Below are 17,455 nucleotides of genomic sequence, written 5' to 3'. Positions count from 1 at the left end.
GTCTCTCCCACAGGTACACTGGTGCTTCGGAACCGGTACCTGTAAGTCTCTTCTGTCACGTTGAACTTAGACAACACAGCAGCTTTAATAGCATCATATGAGTCAGACTGATCTTCATCCATACCAGCATAAGCCTCAAGAGCTTTTTCAGTCAACAATGTGACCACTCTAGCAGCCCATTCAGCTGGTAGCCATCCCAATGTCTTAGCCTTGTTCTCAAATCATACAAAGAAGCTCTCAGGATCCTCACCTTCCTTGAAGTCAGGTATTCTAGGTTCACCTCCATGGATCCTGCCAACCCTTTGTGCTGGAACGCTTTGTGCCAGCTGCAGCTGAGGTGGTGCAGGCAGTAGTAAAGGAGAATGAGGATTAGCTGGGTGTCCTTGAGGTGGCTCTCCTTCTGACGCCAGAGGCATTTGGACTTCTTGCTTTGGAAAAGCTGCTGTTGTAGAAGTATCAGTCTGGACATAAGGCTCAGAAAGTTCAGAATATAACTCATGCTGCAGCTTTGGTATGGTACTGCTCAACTGTTTAATCTGCTCAAACAGTATGGCTTCAGTTCGCTTTGAACACCACATGAACTCTCACATTTCATCAAATATGTTAAGTTCAGAAAGTTCTTTATTCACAGTACCAACTGTAGTCTGCTTAGGCCGTACCACTAGTTAAAAATCCTCTTCACCACCTGTGGCTCCTTCAGTGTCACGTTGCGGATGTGGATGACAGCGGACCATGTGTGGTGGAGCAGATCAGGAGGCAGGAATGCAGGCACGGATGAAATAAAAGTAGTTTAAATGGCAGAGCGGGAACGACAGAACAAAAACAACGCTGACAACAAACAATGATCCGACAAAGACTGATACAAGAAGGGAGGTATAAATACACAGGGGGAAAATCAGGAACACATGGGCGGATTAACACGGGGCAGGTGAGAACAATAAAGACTAATCAGGCAGGGGAGAGACACAGTCAGGGAGGCAGGGGCAGAGGCGAGATACAGTCAGGGATGCAGGAGCAGATTGTAACATTCAGGAGGTGTATCTCACTCCATTGTTTGACCCTCTGTTTCGTCCATGTCATCAAGAGGGCTTTTCTTTGTCCCACGGGTTCTTCCACATCCACTCATTTTTTATCCCACTTCTGACACCACTGTTACACAGTGAAGTGTAGTGAGGACAAAAGAGACATGCTGACTTGGTAGATGAACAAGAAAAACCAGTTTAATTTCCTCTGGTAAAAAAACAAACAATCAAATAATCCAGCAGTCTTCAAAATGGCCTCCCATCCAACTCTCTTCCAGTCTCAGTCACTTTCAGAGAGAGATCTCTTGCCACACCCAGCAGTCCACTTATATACTCTCCGACCCCCCCTCCAATTCAGGTCGGCCAATCACCTCAGCCCACTCAGGCATTTTACTATATAAAGGAAGCATTAGAGGCGGGCTTCTTCTTTAGGTGGTTCAAAATGGCTGCCACAGAGGACACCTCCTGAGGGTAACAAACAAATTCATGCTTAACACAGATTACATTACAGTCCTTCATGAACACTCTTTAGTTAAAGAAAACATGTTGCTTCTCAACATTGTATCATCTGCAAAAATTACAAATTTCAATAAATTAGTAACCTTACAAATATCATTAATGCAAAGTAAAAACAAGTTTTGGTTCAAGAACAGATCCCTGGGAAACACCACAAGTAACCTTCCTAAATTTTGAGATTGTATTATTGAACCGTCACCTTATCCTGGTGGAGGAGTTTGAGTGTCCTAATGATCCTAGGAGCTATGTTGTCTGGGGCACTTTGTGCCCCTGGTAGGATCTCCCATGACAAATTGGTCTTAGGTGAAGGGTGAGACAAAGAACGGTTCAAAAGATCTTTCATGGATGAACTATCAAGGAGTCTGAGTACCCAGCCCGGAGGGTTACTGGGATCCCACCCTGGAGCCAGGCCTGGGATTGGGGCCCGTGAGCGAGCGCCTGGTGGCCGGGGTTTCGCCCATGGGGCCCGGCCGGGCCCAGCCCGAACCGGATACATGGGCTTATCCAACTGTGGACTCACCACCCGCAGGAGGAACATGAAGGGTCCGGTGCAGTGTGGATCGGGTGGCAGACCGAGGCGGGAGCCTTGGCGGTCCGATCCCCGGACAAGGAAACTGGTTTTTGGGATAGGAACATAACCTCGCTGGCGGGGAAGGAGCAGGAGCTTGTGGCAAAGGTTGAGCGGTACCAGCTAGATATAGTCGGACTCACCTCGGCACATAGCATTGGCTCTGGAAACCAAGTCCTTGAGAGGGGTTGGACACACTCCTTTGCTGGAGTTGCTCCGGGTGAGAGGCGGAGGGCTGGGGTTGGCTTTTTGTTAGCCCCAAGACTCTCTGCCTGTGTGTTGGGGTTTACCCCGGGGGACGAGGGGGTAGCTTGCCTGTGCCTTCGGGTCGGGGAACGGGTCCTGACTGTTGTTTGTGCTTACGGGCCAAATATCAGTTCTGAGTACCCACCCTTTCTGGAGTCCCTGGGACGAGTGCTAGATAATGCTCCATCAGGGGACTCCATTGTCCTGCTGGGGGACTTCAATGCTCTTGTGGGCAATGACAGCATGACCTGGAGGGGTGTGATTGGGAGGAACGGCTCGCCTGATCTGAACTGAAGTGGTGTTTCGTTATTGGACTTCTGTGCAAGCCGCAGTTTGGCCATAACGAACACCATGTTCAAACATAAGGATGGCCATCGGTACACTTGGTACCAGGGCAGCCTAGGTCGCAGGTCGATGATAGACTTTGTAGTCGTATAATCTGTCCTGCAGCCATATGTTTTGGACACCCGAGTGAAGAGAGGAGCGGAGCTGTCAACTGATCACCACCTGGTGGTGAGTTGGATCAGATGGCAGGGGAAGATGCCACGTAGACCTGGCAGACCCAAACACATAGTGAGGGTCTGCTGGGAACGCCTGGCAGAAGAACCTGTCAAGACGGTCTTCAACTCCCACCTCCGGCAGAGCTTTGACCGCGTCCCGAGAGCAGTGGGGGACATTGACTCCGAGTGGACCTTGTTCCACTCTGCGATTGTTGAGGCGGCTGTTGCTAGCTGTGGTCGCAAGGTGGCCTGTGCCAGTCGTGGTGGCAACCCCCATACCCGCTGGTGGACACCAGCGGTTCGGGAAGCCGTCAGGCTGAAGAAGAAGGCCTACAGGGCGTGGCTGGTCTGTGGGTCTCTGAAGGCAGCAAGCAGCTACCGGATAGCCAAGCGGGGTGCAGCAGTGGCAGTTGCCGAGGCAAAATCTCAGGTGTGGGAGGAGTTTGGTGAGGCCATGGAGAAAGACTATCGATCGGCTCCAAAGAGGTTCTGTCATGTTGTGGGGCAAGAGTCTAACCCAGGACATGCAGAATCAGAGTCAGAGTCAGATTGTATATAAAAAAACTAATTTTATGACGAAATGGTGAACTAAGGGCGCACTGGAAAATCCAGTGGGTGCAGAAACGGGAAGCAGCGTCTAGAGGGAAAAGTGGCAGAGGTGAGTATGGGAGTTATAGAATGGCAGGGGAATTGCTGGCTGAGGGACTTACGGCTTAGATAGACGAGAAGCGTGTGGGAGGGGTGAGCCGGGGTAAGTCCAGGTAAGGACTGTAGAGCGGTAGAGGTGAATGAGGAATGGGATCCGGACTGGTGTGGTTCTGGAGAGGGAGCGAGAGGTGGAGGAGATCGGGTCGGCACTTGGAGGAGGGTGAACCAGGAAACAAACCAGATAAAAATCGAAAACGGCATCTGGGAAAACTGATGATTATCCAGAACTGAGGTGGGGTAAAATCCAAAAATAGAATTAATCCAAGTCACGAGAGAAAAACACGAGAGAACAAGAGCAGAGATAAGCGAGGGCTAGAGACTACCAGTCAGTAGTTAATCATCCAGCGTCGAGTCATGTCCACCTTCTTCCTTATAAACCGGCCCGCTGATCAGCTGATTGGAAACAGCTGTTGCTCCCTCTCCTGAAACCAAAACACTCAGAGATAGTGAGATGATGAGACGAGTACTCACCCCGGCTCATGACAGTACCCCCCTCAACGGACGCCCCCTGGCATCCTAGCTGAGGCAGCCTCGAACTCCCGGATAAGGGACGGGTCTTCAATGAACGAACGCAGCACCCAAGACCGATCTTCGGGACCGTAGCCCTCCCAGTTGACGAGGTACTGGATTCCTCTGCCCCGACGACGAGCGTCTAGGATCTTGTTGACCGTGTAGACCAGACATCCCTTATAGAGCCGAGCAGGAGGAGGAGGAGCCAGAGCAGGACAGACAGGACTGGAGACCACAGGCTTGACCAATGACACATGAAAAACCGGGTGCACACTCAGGGAGAGGGGAAGGTCCAAACGAACCGTAGTGGGAGAAGGCACGTCCAGAACCTTGAAGGGGCCAATGAAGCGAGGATATAACTTGCGGGATGAAGCCTTTAAAGGGATGTTCTTTGAAGAAAGCCAGACTCTCCGTCCAGGTGTGTAAACCGGACCCGGACGCCGCCGGCGGTCTGCCAACTGTTTATTCCTGAGAGCTTTTCGGTCCAGTGCTGCCCTGGTAGAGGCCCAGGCGCGTCTGGCACCGCGGAGGAATTAAGGTACGGAGGAAATAGAGGTTTGCTGTGGAAAAAGTGAAGGTTGGTATCTGAGAGACGACTCAAAAGGTGACTGACCTGTGGCGGAGGACACCTACACACACTCCACGTACACACTGCTCTGTTCTGAATAGTAAAATTCCTGATGGACTTCATTGGTAGGACGCATTGCACAAATTGACAGGTTATGTGTCCCCCTAGACCTCAGGGAGGTTGCATCTGATCACCTTTTCTGCTGAGCATTGGGGGGTGGGGGTGGGTCCAATGGCTGCGATGCAAAATGATAATTTTTTTAAAAGTAATGTGTTATGTTACTCAGTTACTGGAAAATAAATCTCTCCGTAGATAATTTCTTAAGGCATTACTCCTAACACTGGTTCCACATGTAGTTTCATACACGCAAGTATGAAGCTGCTAGCAGAGGAGTTAAGTGCCTGCCTCGAGCTAGAACATTGGAGGTTTACACCCAGCTCAGTCTGTCGCAGTTGTTGTGTCACCCATCTTTCCTGTTGGTGGCCAGAGTGAACTAGCAGCTCCTAGTGTGTATGGCCCTTACAACCCAACCCCGGGGCTTCTGTGGCCACATAGTGGCTCATCACCATCAGCATCTGCGTGTGTGTGAAGCACTTTGGAGGGTTCTAGGACTTAGAAGTGCTCAATAAATACAAGATTTATGGGAATGCTGCTTTTAGTTTCACATGAATGCAAATCCCATTGATCACCACTGTCTCTGGATTAATAAAGAGATAGATCAGCTCATCCATCCAGTCCCAAGTCAGCATCAACATGATGTAGTCATGTGCTGTAAACCCATCCATCAAAACTCTGAGGTAGAATATTGTCTCCATCATCTTCTTCTGTTAAGTATTTCAGTTTCAGGTGCTCTTCGCCTTCACCATAAGGGCTTCAGCTGAGTTCTTCAGTGAAGAACTGTTTATAGCTTTAATTCATGCTCAACAACTATATTGAACACTTTACTGGAGTGCAGTTAAAAGGAGTTTTAATTGGAAAAGTCTATTGGCGGATAAGCTGGAACTGCAGCTATACATTATATAAATATTTTTTATGTCTGTCAAATAAAAGTTAACAATGTGATCACAAGGCACGATGCAAATCCTGTTATCAGCCCAATCAGTAATACGAGCATCCAAGACAGGACAGGTTTGTCCGGTGTCCTTTCGAAGCGGCCCCAGTTTGTTGTTTTGCATTCAATCTAGTTGATCAATAAACTGTGAATATTGTAGCTTTTAAGGTAAAGCCAAATTTACAAACTAGAAATAAAAAAAAAACAAATGTCTTAGATGTGCGAATTATCTTTGTTGGTTCAGAGATCCGGTTGATTTCTATTTAAATTACATGGCCGCGGTGTTTGTGTAAAATTGGATTATACCTAAAAATTGTAAACAAAAGCACATAATATCTGTCTGCCTTCTGCTTCACAAAACATTGACTAAAACAAAACTCTCACCTGGACACATCTGACAATAGTTCTGCAGTCTGTTTATTCATTGTTTCTTCAATCAAGCAGTTTTCTTGTCAGTCTGTTTATTTGATTGATTTGAAACATATTTGAACATAAGATAACAATTTTAAAAATAATAAACATAGTAATAAAAAACACATACAAATGAAGGATAAAAAGTCTTTGCTCAGAGGGAGTAGGAAGAAGCCAGTGTTAATTCAGTCCCACCTCTTTGCCATGCACTACAAAACTACCTCAAATAAACCACGTACATATTTATTGTTTAGCTCAGGATCATTGTATCTAAAATACTCTAATAATTACCATAATACATTTATTCTTACTAATAAGAAAGTGTATGTAACTTTTTGTAATATAATCATCATCATTATAATAATAATTATAATTAGAATAATAATAGCAACAACAATAACAACAAAGATAATAATAATAATAGTATAATAATAATAATAATAATAACAACAACAACATTAACAACAACAATTCTAATAATAATAAATACATCTAATGACAATAAAATAGTTCAGAAAATAATAATACTCCTATCTGTTGTTTTCAGTAAAGATAATGTTCCAGATAAACACAAGAGCTAAACTGATAACTGAATTATGGCTAGGAGAAACTCTCACTTTAAACACATGTTATTCTATAATGTTGTTTCTAGTAAAACATCTTATTTTAAATAGATACAATGATAAAAAAACATCCAGTTATCAGTAATTTATTTAATATCTGAACTTACATTTAAACTAGAACTATTTTTATTACATGCAGAACTTCAGCCTCCTGCTGCAAACCCAACACACATGAATGGGAAATGAGACTTCATTTGTCCGATATCTGAAGTATTCGGTGTGGATAGTGAGAATGTTTTTATGGATATCTGGAATATAAAAATGTACTTGCATCTGGAACACACATCCAAGCCATCTAATAAATGTTGCTTAGGGTTTTTTAAGGACTCGGATTTGTCTCAGATCAGTGCAGTTGTTGGATATCCGTCCTTACATAAAATATCCACTAACTAAATACCTGTTTGTATCTGTACTTTAAACCTGACTAGTAATAATAGTATTTGGACTGGGATAAAGTATTGCTTTGTAAAATACAGATACAACAAAGAAGCGTGGATATTAAATGTTAAAATGTTCTTAAATGCTGGTATTCCTATTATCCACAAGATGTTTTTGTGTGTGTTTTGTTACTTTCTGCATTAATCAGCTGGAGGTTTTTGGTGAACAAATTGTTACTGAAAAATAGTTATTGAGTTAAGGTTTTACCCAATAACTGTACTGTAGGTAAAATATGCGTTTTAAGAACCCGTGTAAATGCACCAGAATGCAGGAAATGGCATCTACACTATATCCCCCCCCCCCCCACACACACACACACACACCACCACCACCACCCACCCACCCCAAAATTGTGTTCCCCACACATTTTTTATCCTTCCGACGTCTGGCGTCAGCACTGAGAGCATGTCCATTTAATTGGGAAGAGAGCAGATATTTCCCATAATCATGAAGTGTAGATATGGTTTATGTCTCCTTTCCCTCTCCAGAGCTTAATTCTGGAGGCAGAACTGAGTTTTCGTGGGGAGAGAGCCAGAGTAACCAGCACCCACAGCTCATCCCAGCTGTAAACAATCAATTTATGCATGAAGCTCTCTCAGGAAGTTCTATAATCAGTATAAAAACGAACAACATTTCCTCTCCTGGAGCTTACGTCCCACTCTGCAGCATCGCCATTTCTCCGTAATTGCGGAAGCAGAGCCAATGTTTCCCATGGAGGGGCACAGCGAGACAGGAGTCTGGGTCCAAGGGAAAAATACAGGAGAGTGAGAGGTGGTCAAGGAGAGGAATGACAGGCTTAAGGGGGACAGTCTTACTGAGAGAAAGGATGGCAGCAGGTACTGAAAAGAGTGTAAGAGTCTAGTCCGAGACAAACGTAGACGAGAGGAAGCAGACGTGGCTTGGAGCTCGGGATGGTTCCTGATTCCCTGGAGAGTTTCTGGGAGGGAGGGCAGGTGGTGGAGAGCAGGTCGGCGGGTGTGGAGAGCAGACACTATGGGAGTTGTTAGTCTAACGGGAGCCTGAGTCACTTCTGCACCATGGGTCCCCGGAAGAACGAAAAAATGAATGCAAGTCAACGGGGCTAAAAACGCTATTTGCTAACCAGTGCCTCTATCAACTGGTGGTGGAGATGAGGGGGCGGGTGTGGTGGTTGTGAGAACGTTTTTGGTTGAGGCCTTGTGGAGGGTAAAGAATGGGGTATCTAACAAGTCTGATGTGGTTCGCTAGGTGACAGCAGTTGCAGGGACCTTGCTGGCTTTTTCTGACGTGTCCCCCGAGGAGGTTTGGGGGGCAGCGTGCTTGCAAGGGTTTGGGGGCTCTGGGTCGGCTGTAGGTCATGGGACACCCTTAGTGCAGGATACAGGATGTTTCTCGTGGGGGTGCGAGCATGGGGTGAGCCTCCTTGTGGGGTTAGTGTGTGTTCACAGGGGTGTGTGCTGGTGGAAGGTTCTGTTGATGGTGGTTGTGTAGGTGCACCGAGTGGGGGTGGTTCATGTGCCTATTGTGTGTGGTGGGTAGTGCTGGCTCAGTGTGTTGGCTGATGTGGCAGTAATGCGCCTTTCAGGTGTCTAGCCTTCCTAAATTAATGAAGAAGAAGGAGAAGGAGAAGAAGAAGAAGAAGAAGAAGAAGAAGAAGAAGAATGACATCTCATGATTCATTCTTGTTCTCTGCACAGTTACAGGTTGGTATTACGAGTATTTTAGACTCAGCTGCACTCACAAGGCTCTCACAACTCATTTTGTATTTTATGTGGTAACCTTTATTTCCAGTAATATAAGTTTGAGGTTGTAAAATAATGTTAACTGTGTGCTGTGTAACTGAGGTGAATTTACCATTAGTGTGAATTGGTTAAAGATGGCAGAACTCATGTATTTAATTTAGTTACAACGTGACTCCAGGATGGGTGTTACTTTGATAATTTGAAAATAAGCCAAAGTATTATATGTTGAAAAGGTTCTGTGTGCTTTTCAAATGTATCTTTACAGAAAGTGTTTATTAACATGGTTAATGTGAACAGATGTTTATTACAAGTTCTGGAGCATTGTGTAATTGTTGAATCAGCAGGTAAATACCATTGAATGTGCTTCATGTATATTTGTGTTGGAATTAATCAACCTAAAAATTTTAAGTAAATTATCAGGAGGGACATTTTATTTTCTTTATAAAAATATTTTTAAAATTGGAATGTTTAGAAGTTTGAAGAAGGACTAACTGTGAAACTGAACAAAATGTGAAATGTTTGTTAATTAATCAGACAAGAACCTGCCTGCCGACAGATCTGCACATCGACACATCAAGTGATTCTTGTTCCCTGCACAAATACAGACTCTTCAAAGGCCTGTAACATAATTTTGGTGGCCCATACCGGCATCGGCATGCCACAAGATAGAATGCTGATCCCATAACCAGTGAACCTGGAGGCGACATCACAGATGACGGGCGGTGAGCGATAGACCTGCCACTGAGGGAGCCACAGGTCCACAGAGGGCGTAGGGACCATGGCTGGAGGAGTGGCGTGTTGTTTTCTTCAGCTTACGGTACTGTGAGAAGTTGCTAACCAAAAGGACACAGTAGGCACATTTACACGCGCACATTTAATTGGATTGAACGCTCAATCTGATCAAAATTTCTGCATGTAAACATGTCAGTTGGAATGTTCTGATCCGATTCGGCCTGATCGGAATGAAATTTAAATCCGATTGAGAGAGGTGGTTTTGTCCGATAATCATTCCGATGGATGTGTATGTACACAGCCATTCGGATTGTTGGAGTAAAATAATGCCTACTTCGCATGTGTGCAACAGCTAGCGAGCCTCCCCGCCATCATTTAGACTGCCTGACTTAAAAAATGAAGGCCTAATTAATGAGCACCAGTGTCGGTACAGGATCTGCTCGGGTGCCAGATCGGCTCGGGGTCCTTCGACTAATCAAAGAAGAAGAAGAAAATATCATTTCTATAGCGCCTCTCAAGATAAAAATCACGAGGCGCTTCATCAAAACAAAAAATATAAAAATTGTAAAAATAGAAAAAAAGCATTTAGAAAATGTTTAAAAATAAATGTAAAATAAGCAAAAATAAGCAATTGCGATTTAAAAGAAAAAATGTTAAGAAAAGAGAGAGTGAATAGGAAAGAGGGAAATCAGTGGATCCCGAGGAAGGTGGAATAGAAGGGGAGAGCCGAATAAAGAGAGAGTGGTGAAGAAGGTCATCCAAAAGCCAGCTCGAACAACTGAGTCTGCAGCTGCTTTTTGAAGTAGACCACTGAGTCCACTGATCTCAGGCTCAGGGGGAGTTCTAGAGTCTGGGGGCCACAGCAGCAGATGACCTGTCACCTTTGGTCTTTAGCCTGGTGCGCTGCACAACCAGTAGGCTTTGATCACTGGACCTCAGGGACCTGCTGGGGGTGTAGGGACTAAGAAGATCACCAATGTAAGATGGTGCTTGTCCATGTAAGGCCCTATAGACCAGAACCAGGATCTTGAAATGAACCCTGAAGTTGACTGGCAGCCAGTGAAGCCGGAGGAGAAGCGAGGTGATGTGGATGTATTTGGAGGACTTGGTCAGGAGCCGAGCACAGGCATTCTGAACCACCTGTAGACAGTTCAGGGAGGTTCTGCTCAGACACGTGAAAAGAGAGTTACAGTAGTCTAAGCGTGCGGAGATGAAGGTGTGGAGAACTGTCTCAAGTTCAGAGCGGGACAGAATGGGACTCAGCTTAGCAATGTTCCTGAGATGGAAGAAGGAAGAGCGAACAAGAGAACTGACATGAGAATCCAGGGTGAGAGCTGGGTCAAAGGTCACGCCAAGATTCATGATGGAAGGTTTCTTGTGAGAAGCAAGCTGACCAAGATAGTCTCTGACTTTGGGAACCAGCTTGTCTGGGGCACAGATGAGGATCTCAGTCTTATCTTCATTCAGCTGAAGACAGCTCTCATCCATCCAGGTTTTGATAGAGTCTAAGCAGGTGTGTAACAGCTGCAGCTTAGACATCTCATGGGGCTTAAAGGAGATGTACAGTTTGATGTCATCTGCATAAAGATGGTAGGAGATTCCTTTGAAGGAGCTCAGGATGTGCTGAAGAGGAAGCAGATAAAGGAGGAAGAGTAGAGGCCCCAGCACAGAACCTTGTGGGACACCATGGGTAAGAGAGGTGGTGGAGGATCTAAACTTGGAGACGGCCACAGAAAAGGAGCGCTCAGAGAGATAAGAGGAGTACCACTCCAGAGCAGATCCTGATAGGCCTACCCAGTCTCTCAGCCTCTCCAGTAGCAGGTGATGGCCAACAGTGTCAAATGCTGCAGTCAGGTCCAGCAGGACCAGAACAGAACAGTCCTCTGCATCACTGTGAGTCAGAAGATCATTAGAGACCCTAAGAAGAGCTGTTTCAGTAGAATGAGCTCTACGAAAACCTGACTGGAAACTATCATAGATGTTATGTTCATTAAAAGCAGCTGTGAGTTGTTTAGCCATAACCTTTTCCAAGATCTTGGAGATGAATGGAAGTTTAGAGATGGGTCTGAAGCTGCTATGGAGAGAGGGGTTGAGACTCGGTTTTTTAAGAAGCGGGTGGATTACAGCGTTCTTAAAGTAAGCAGGGACCTGACCAGAAACCAGAGAAGCATTAATTATAGAGAGCAGACTGGGACCGATGGACAGAAAAGCACTTTTAAATAAAGATGAGGGTAAGATGTGGAGAGGGCATGCAGAGGTCTTCATAGAGTTAACTAGATTGGTTAACTCAGGCAAGATGCTAGGTCTAACCTTATTGACTTTGTCCACAAAGAAAGACAGAAAGTTCTCACAGTCTGCAACAGAGTGGATGGAGGCTGTAGGAGAGGCAGGAGAGACTATGCTGCCGATGGTGTTAAACAGCACCTTGGGGTTCCCTTTGCTCTGGGAGACCAGGTTGGAGAAATAGGAAACCCTAGCTTCTCTGACTGCAGAGTTAAAGGATGTCAGAAGATCGTTTAGGTGCAGCAGATGGACATGGAGATGGGTTTTCTTCCACAAACGCTCAATTTTTCTGCATTGGCGCTTCAGGCTGTGAAGGCTGTCATTAAACCAGGGAGTAGGGTTCACAGCAGGAACTGATCTGGTTCTGACAGGACAGATGTTGTCCAGAATGGAGAGGCAGTGCTCGTTAAACTGAGAAGTTAATGAATCTCGGTCGTTATCAGAAGAACAGGGTGGAGAAAAAGCAGCAGAAAAATTGCTAGCTGTGCTCTCATTAAGAAAACGAGAACTCACCATACGGCGAGCAGGAGGTGGGGACGCAGAAACTGACAAGTTAAAGAAAATGCAATGGTGATCTGAAATATTAACATCCTCAGGACAAACACTGTCAGCATTTAGACTCAGGGTAAAAACAAGGTCTACAGTGTGCCCCCTGGTGTGTTTGGGGCCAGAAACATGCTGGGTAAAGCCGACAGTGTCCATGAGGCTGGAGAAATTCATGGCAAAGAGATCGGAGGGATCATCAACGTGGATGTTAAAATCACAAACAATCACCAGTCTGGAAAGCTTCACAGTGGAGGATAGAAAGTCACTAAACTCCTGAAGGAAAGAACTGTTTGGACCAGGTGGACGATAGACCACAGCACAGTAGAACGGGTCCTTATGCCCGACTTTAATCAGCTGCAGTTCAAAGGAAGCAAAGTGACCAGAGGTTGTAGAGCTACATGGAAGATGGTCTCTGAAAACAACAGCTAGGCCTCCAATTTCTTTAAACAAGAAAAAAGAAGAAAGAAAAAAGAAGAAAGATGAAAGAAAAAAGGAGAAAGAAAAAAGAAGAAAGACAAAAGATGAAAGAAAACAGAAAAAAGAAGAAAGTAAAAAGAAGAAAGATGAAAGAAGAAAGATGAAAGAAGAAAGATGAAAGAAAAAAGAAGAAAGATGAAAGAAAAAAGAAAAAAGATGAAAGACAAAAGTAGAAAGGAAAAAAGTAGAAAGAAAAAAGAAGAAAGAAAAGAAAAAAGAAGAAATTTAAAAAGAATAAAGAAAATAAAAAAGAAGAAAGATGAAAGAAGAAAGAAGAAAGACGAAAGAAAAAAGATGAAAGAAAACAAAAGATGAAAGAAAAGAGAAGAAAGAAAGATGAACAAATAAGATAGAAAAAAGGTGAATGAAAAAAGGAAAGAAAAAAGAAGAAAAAGATGAAAGAAAAAGGAAGAAAGATGAAAGAAAAAGATTAACTAAAAAAGATGACAGAAAAAAGAAGAACAAACAAAGAAGGAAGAAGAAAGAAAAAAGAAGAAAGAAAAGAAAAAAGAAAAAAGAAGAAAGAAGAAAGATGAAAGAAGAAAGACGAAAGAAAAAAGATGAAAGAAAAAAGAAAGATGAAAGAAAAGAGAAGAAAGAAAAAAGAAAAAAGAAGAAAGGAGAAAAAACAAATAAGAAAGAAAAAAGATGAATGAAAAAAGGAGAAAGAAAAAAGAAGAAAGAAAAATATGAAAGAAAAAAGAAGATAGATGAAAGAAAAAGATGAAAGAAAAAAGATGAAAGAAAAACGATGAATGAAAAAAGAAGAAAGATGAAAGAAGGAAGAAAAAAGAAGAAAGAAGATGAAAGAAGAAAGAAAAAAGAAGAAAGGTGAAAGAAAAAAGAAAAAAGGTGAAAGAAAAAAGAAAAAAGGTGAAAGAAAAAAGAAAAAAGAAAAAAGGTGAAAGAAAAAAGAAAAAAGATGAAAGAAAAATGAAGAAAGATAAAAGAAAAAAGATGAAAGAAAAAGGGTGAAAGAAGAAAGATGAAAGAAAAAAGATGAAAGAGAAAAGAAAGATGAAAGAAAAAAGATCAAAGAAAAAGAAGAAAGGAAAAAAGAAGAAAGAAAAAAGATGAACGAAAAAAGAAGAACGATGAACGAAAAAAGATCAAAGAAAAAAGAAGAAAGGAAAAGAAAGAAAAGAAAATAGAAGAAAGAAAAAAGTTGAAAGAAAACAGATGAAACAAAAAAGAAGAAAGAAAAGATAAAAGAAGAAACTAAACAGAAAAAGAAGAAAGGAGAAATAAGAAAGATGAAGGAAAAAAAGAAAGAAAAGTGAAGAAAGAAGACAGAAGAGAAAAGAAGAAAGAAAAAAGATCATAGGAAAAAAGAAAGAAAAGAGAAGAAATGAGACAGAAAAGAGCAAAGAAGACAGAAAAAGAAAAAAGATGACAGAAAAAAGATAAAAGAAAAAAGAAAAAGAAGAAAGAAATGATAAAAGAAGAAAGAAGAAAGAAAAAGCAAAAATGAAAAAGAAGAAAGATGGAAGAAAAAAGAAGAAGGGAAAAAAGAAGAAAGAAGAAAGAAAAGGAAAAAAGAAACACAAAAGAAGAAAGAAAAAAGAGAAAAGATGAAAGAAAAAAGAAGAAAGAAAAAGAAGAAAGGAGAAAGAAGAAAGATGAAAGAAAAAAGAAAGAAAAGAGAAGAAGACAGAAAAGATAAAAGAAGAAACAAAACAGAAAAAGAAGAAAGGAGAAATAAGAAAGATGAAGGAAAAAAAGAAAGAAAAGTGAAGAAAGAAGACAGAAAAGAGAAAAGAAGAAAGAAAAAAGTTCATAGGAAAAAAGAAAGAAAAGAGAAGAAATGAGACAGAAAAGAGAAAAGAAGACAGAAAAAGAAAAAAGATGACAGAAAAAAGATAAAAGAAAAAAGAAAAAGAAGAAAGAAATGATAAAAGAAGAAAGAAGAAAGAAAAAGCAAAAATAAAAAAGAAGAAAGATGGAAGAAAAAAGAAGAAAGGAAAAAAGAAGAAAGAAGAAAGAAAAGGAAAAAAAGAAACACAAAAGAAGAAAGAAAAAAGAGAAAAGATGAAAGAAAAAAGAAGAAAGAAAAAGAAGAAAGGAGAAAGAAGAAAGATGAAAGAAAAAAGAAGAAAGAAAAGAAAAATGAAGAAGGAAAAAAGAAGATAGAAAAGATAAAAGAAGAAAGAAAAAAGAAGAAAGAAGAAAGAAAAAACAAAGATGAAAGAAAAAAGTTGAAAGAAAAAAGAAAAAAGAAGAAAGAAAGAAAGAAAGAAAAAAGATCAAAGAAGAAAGAAAAAAAGAAAGAATAAAGATCTAAGAAAAAAGGTCCAAAAAATAGATCAAAGAAGAAAGAAAAAAAGAAAGATAAAAGATGAAAGAAAAAAGATCAAAGAAAAAAGATCAAGAAGAAAAAAAGAAAGAAAAAAGATAAAAGATGAAAGAAAAAGATCAAAGAAAAAAGATCAAAAGAATGAAAAAAATAAAAAAGATGAAAGATCAAAGAAGAAAGAAAAAAATAAAGAAAAAAGATGAAAGAAAAAAGATGAAAGAAGGAAGAATATATTTTCTGTCTTTGATCTTTTTTCTTTGATCTTTTTTCTTTCTTCTTTGATCATTTTTCTTTTATCTTTTTTCTTTGATCTTTTTTCTTTCATCTTTTATCTTCTTTCTTTCTATTTTTCTTTCTACTTTGATCTTTTTTCTTAGATCTATTTCTTTGATCTTTTTTCTTTCATCTTTCATCTTTTTTCTTTCTTCTTTTCTTTCTTCTTTGATCCTTTTTCTTTTGTCTCTCTTTTTTTCTTTCTTCTTGATCTATTTTCTTTATTCTTTTTCTTTTCATTCTTATTTTTTCTTTCATCTTTTTTCTTTCATCTTTCTTCTTTTTCATCTTTGTTTTTTATTTCTTCTTTCCTCTTTTTTCTTTTTTCTTTCATCTTTTTTCCTTTCATTTTTTTCTTTCATCTTTTTCCTTTCAACTTCTTTCTTTCTTCTTTGATCTTTTTTCTTTTCATTCTTATTTTTTCTTTCATCTTTTTTCTTTCATCTTTCTTCTTTTTCTTCTTTTTTCCTTTTCTTTCTTCTTTTATGTTTTCTTTCTTCTTTTTTTCTTTTCATCTTTTTTCTTTCAACTTTTTTCTTTCTTCTATTTTCTTTTCTTTCTTCTTTTTCCTTTCTTCTTTCATCTTTTTTTCTTTCATCTTTTTTCTTTCTTTTTTCTTCTTTTTTCTTTCTCTTCCTTCATTCATCTTTTTCCTTCATCTTTTTTCTTCTATCTTTTTCTTTCATCTTTTTTCTTTCTTCTTTGATCTTTTTTCTTTCATCTTTCATCTTTCTTCTTTCTCCTTCTTTTTTATTTCTTCTTTTTTCTTTTTTCTTTCATCTATTTTCTTTCTTTTTTTCTTTTTTCTTTCCTCTTTGATCTTTTTTCATTCATCTATTTTCTTTCATATTTTTTCTTTCTTCTTTGATCCTTTTTCTTTCATTTTTTTCTTTCATATTTTTTCTTTCTTCTTTGATCCTTTTTCTTTCATTTTTTTCTTTCATCTTTTTTCTTTCAACTTTTTTCTTTCTTCTTTGATCTTTTTTCTTTCTACTTTTTTCTTTCATCTTTCATCTTTCTTCTTTCTCCTTTTTTCTGTCTTCTTTTTCTTTCATCTTTTTTCTTTCTTCTTTTATCTTTTTCTTTCTTCTTTGATCTTTTTTCTTTCTTCTTTGATCTTTTTTCATTCATCTTTTTTCTGTCATCTTTTTTCTTTCTTCTTTGATCCTTTTTCTTTCATATTTTTATCAGTCATCTTTCATCTGTGTAACATTATGAAAATGCTATTTTCTGCCCATAACAGCTGCCCTTTTAACACAATGACAGTGTGCACGAATTTACAAGGTTGTGCGCTTGCTTTGGTGTTTACATTCCAGGAAAGAAGATAGAAGAAGGACGAAGAACGCTTTTCATTAATTAATCAAAGAACTTTATTTCTATTAAAGCTAATCAAAATAAATGTTAACCAATAATAATCAGGTGACTGATCTGTGAAATCAATGTAATGATAATGGGTTTATTGAATAACAGGACTAACTCAGCCAGACATCCTGATTCACACAAGGTAAACATCATGACACATTGCTCTCATCAAATCAGAACTTCCTTTCTGTTGCAGGGCAGAATCTGGAGTGTTTAGTTAATCTGTCCACTCCGATTTGCTAAGAATTATAAACAACTAAGTTATGTTACGGCCGCCGCCGTTTTGGAGCCCAGTGGTGTGCTGTGCGCCGTTCCCTGTGCAGCAAAGCAGCACCGTGGACAGCGGCTCCGTGGGAAGGTTCATTCAGGATCATGGACGGCGCGGGAGCGGCAGTCACGCCAGCTGGGACTTCTCATCTCATTAGCCAGCTCTTTAAAAGCGGCCAGCTGGAGCTCAACAGGGGAGAGAAATGTTTGGAGTTGCAGAGGCAACGTGTGTTCTCTCCCCGTTGGTGGTTACTAGAGATTTTGTGGTTAATACCAGGTTGTGGTTTGCTTCTTGTGAAGAAACAACTTAAGAACCTTTTTGTGTTTGGGATATTCTCGG

The sequence above is a fragment of the Nothobranchius furzeri genome, chromosome 7, assembly GCF_043380555.1.
Source record: "Nothobranchius furzeri strain GRZ-AD chromosome 7, NfurGRZ-RIMD1, whole genome shotgun sequence".
In the NCBI taxonomy this organism is placed as follows: domain Eukaryota; kingdom Metazoa; phylum Chordata; class Actinopteri; order Cyprinodontiformes; family Nothobranchiidae; genus Nothobranchius; species Nothobranchius furzeri.
Note: the sequence above shows the minus strand (reverse complement) of the source record.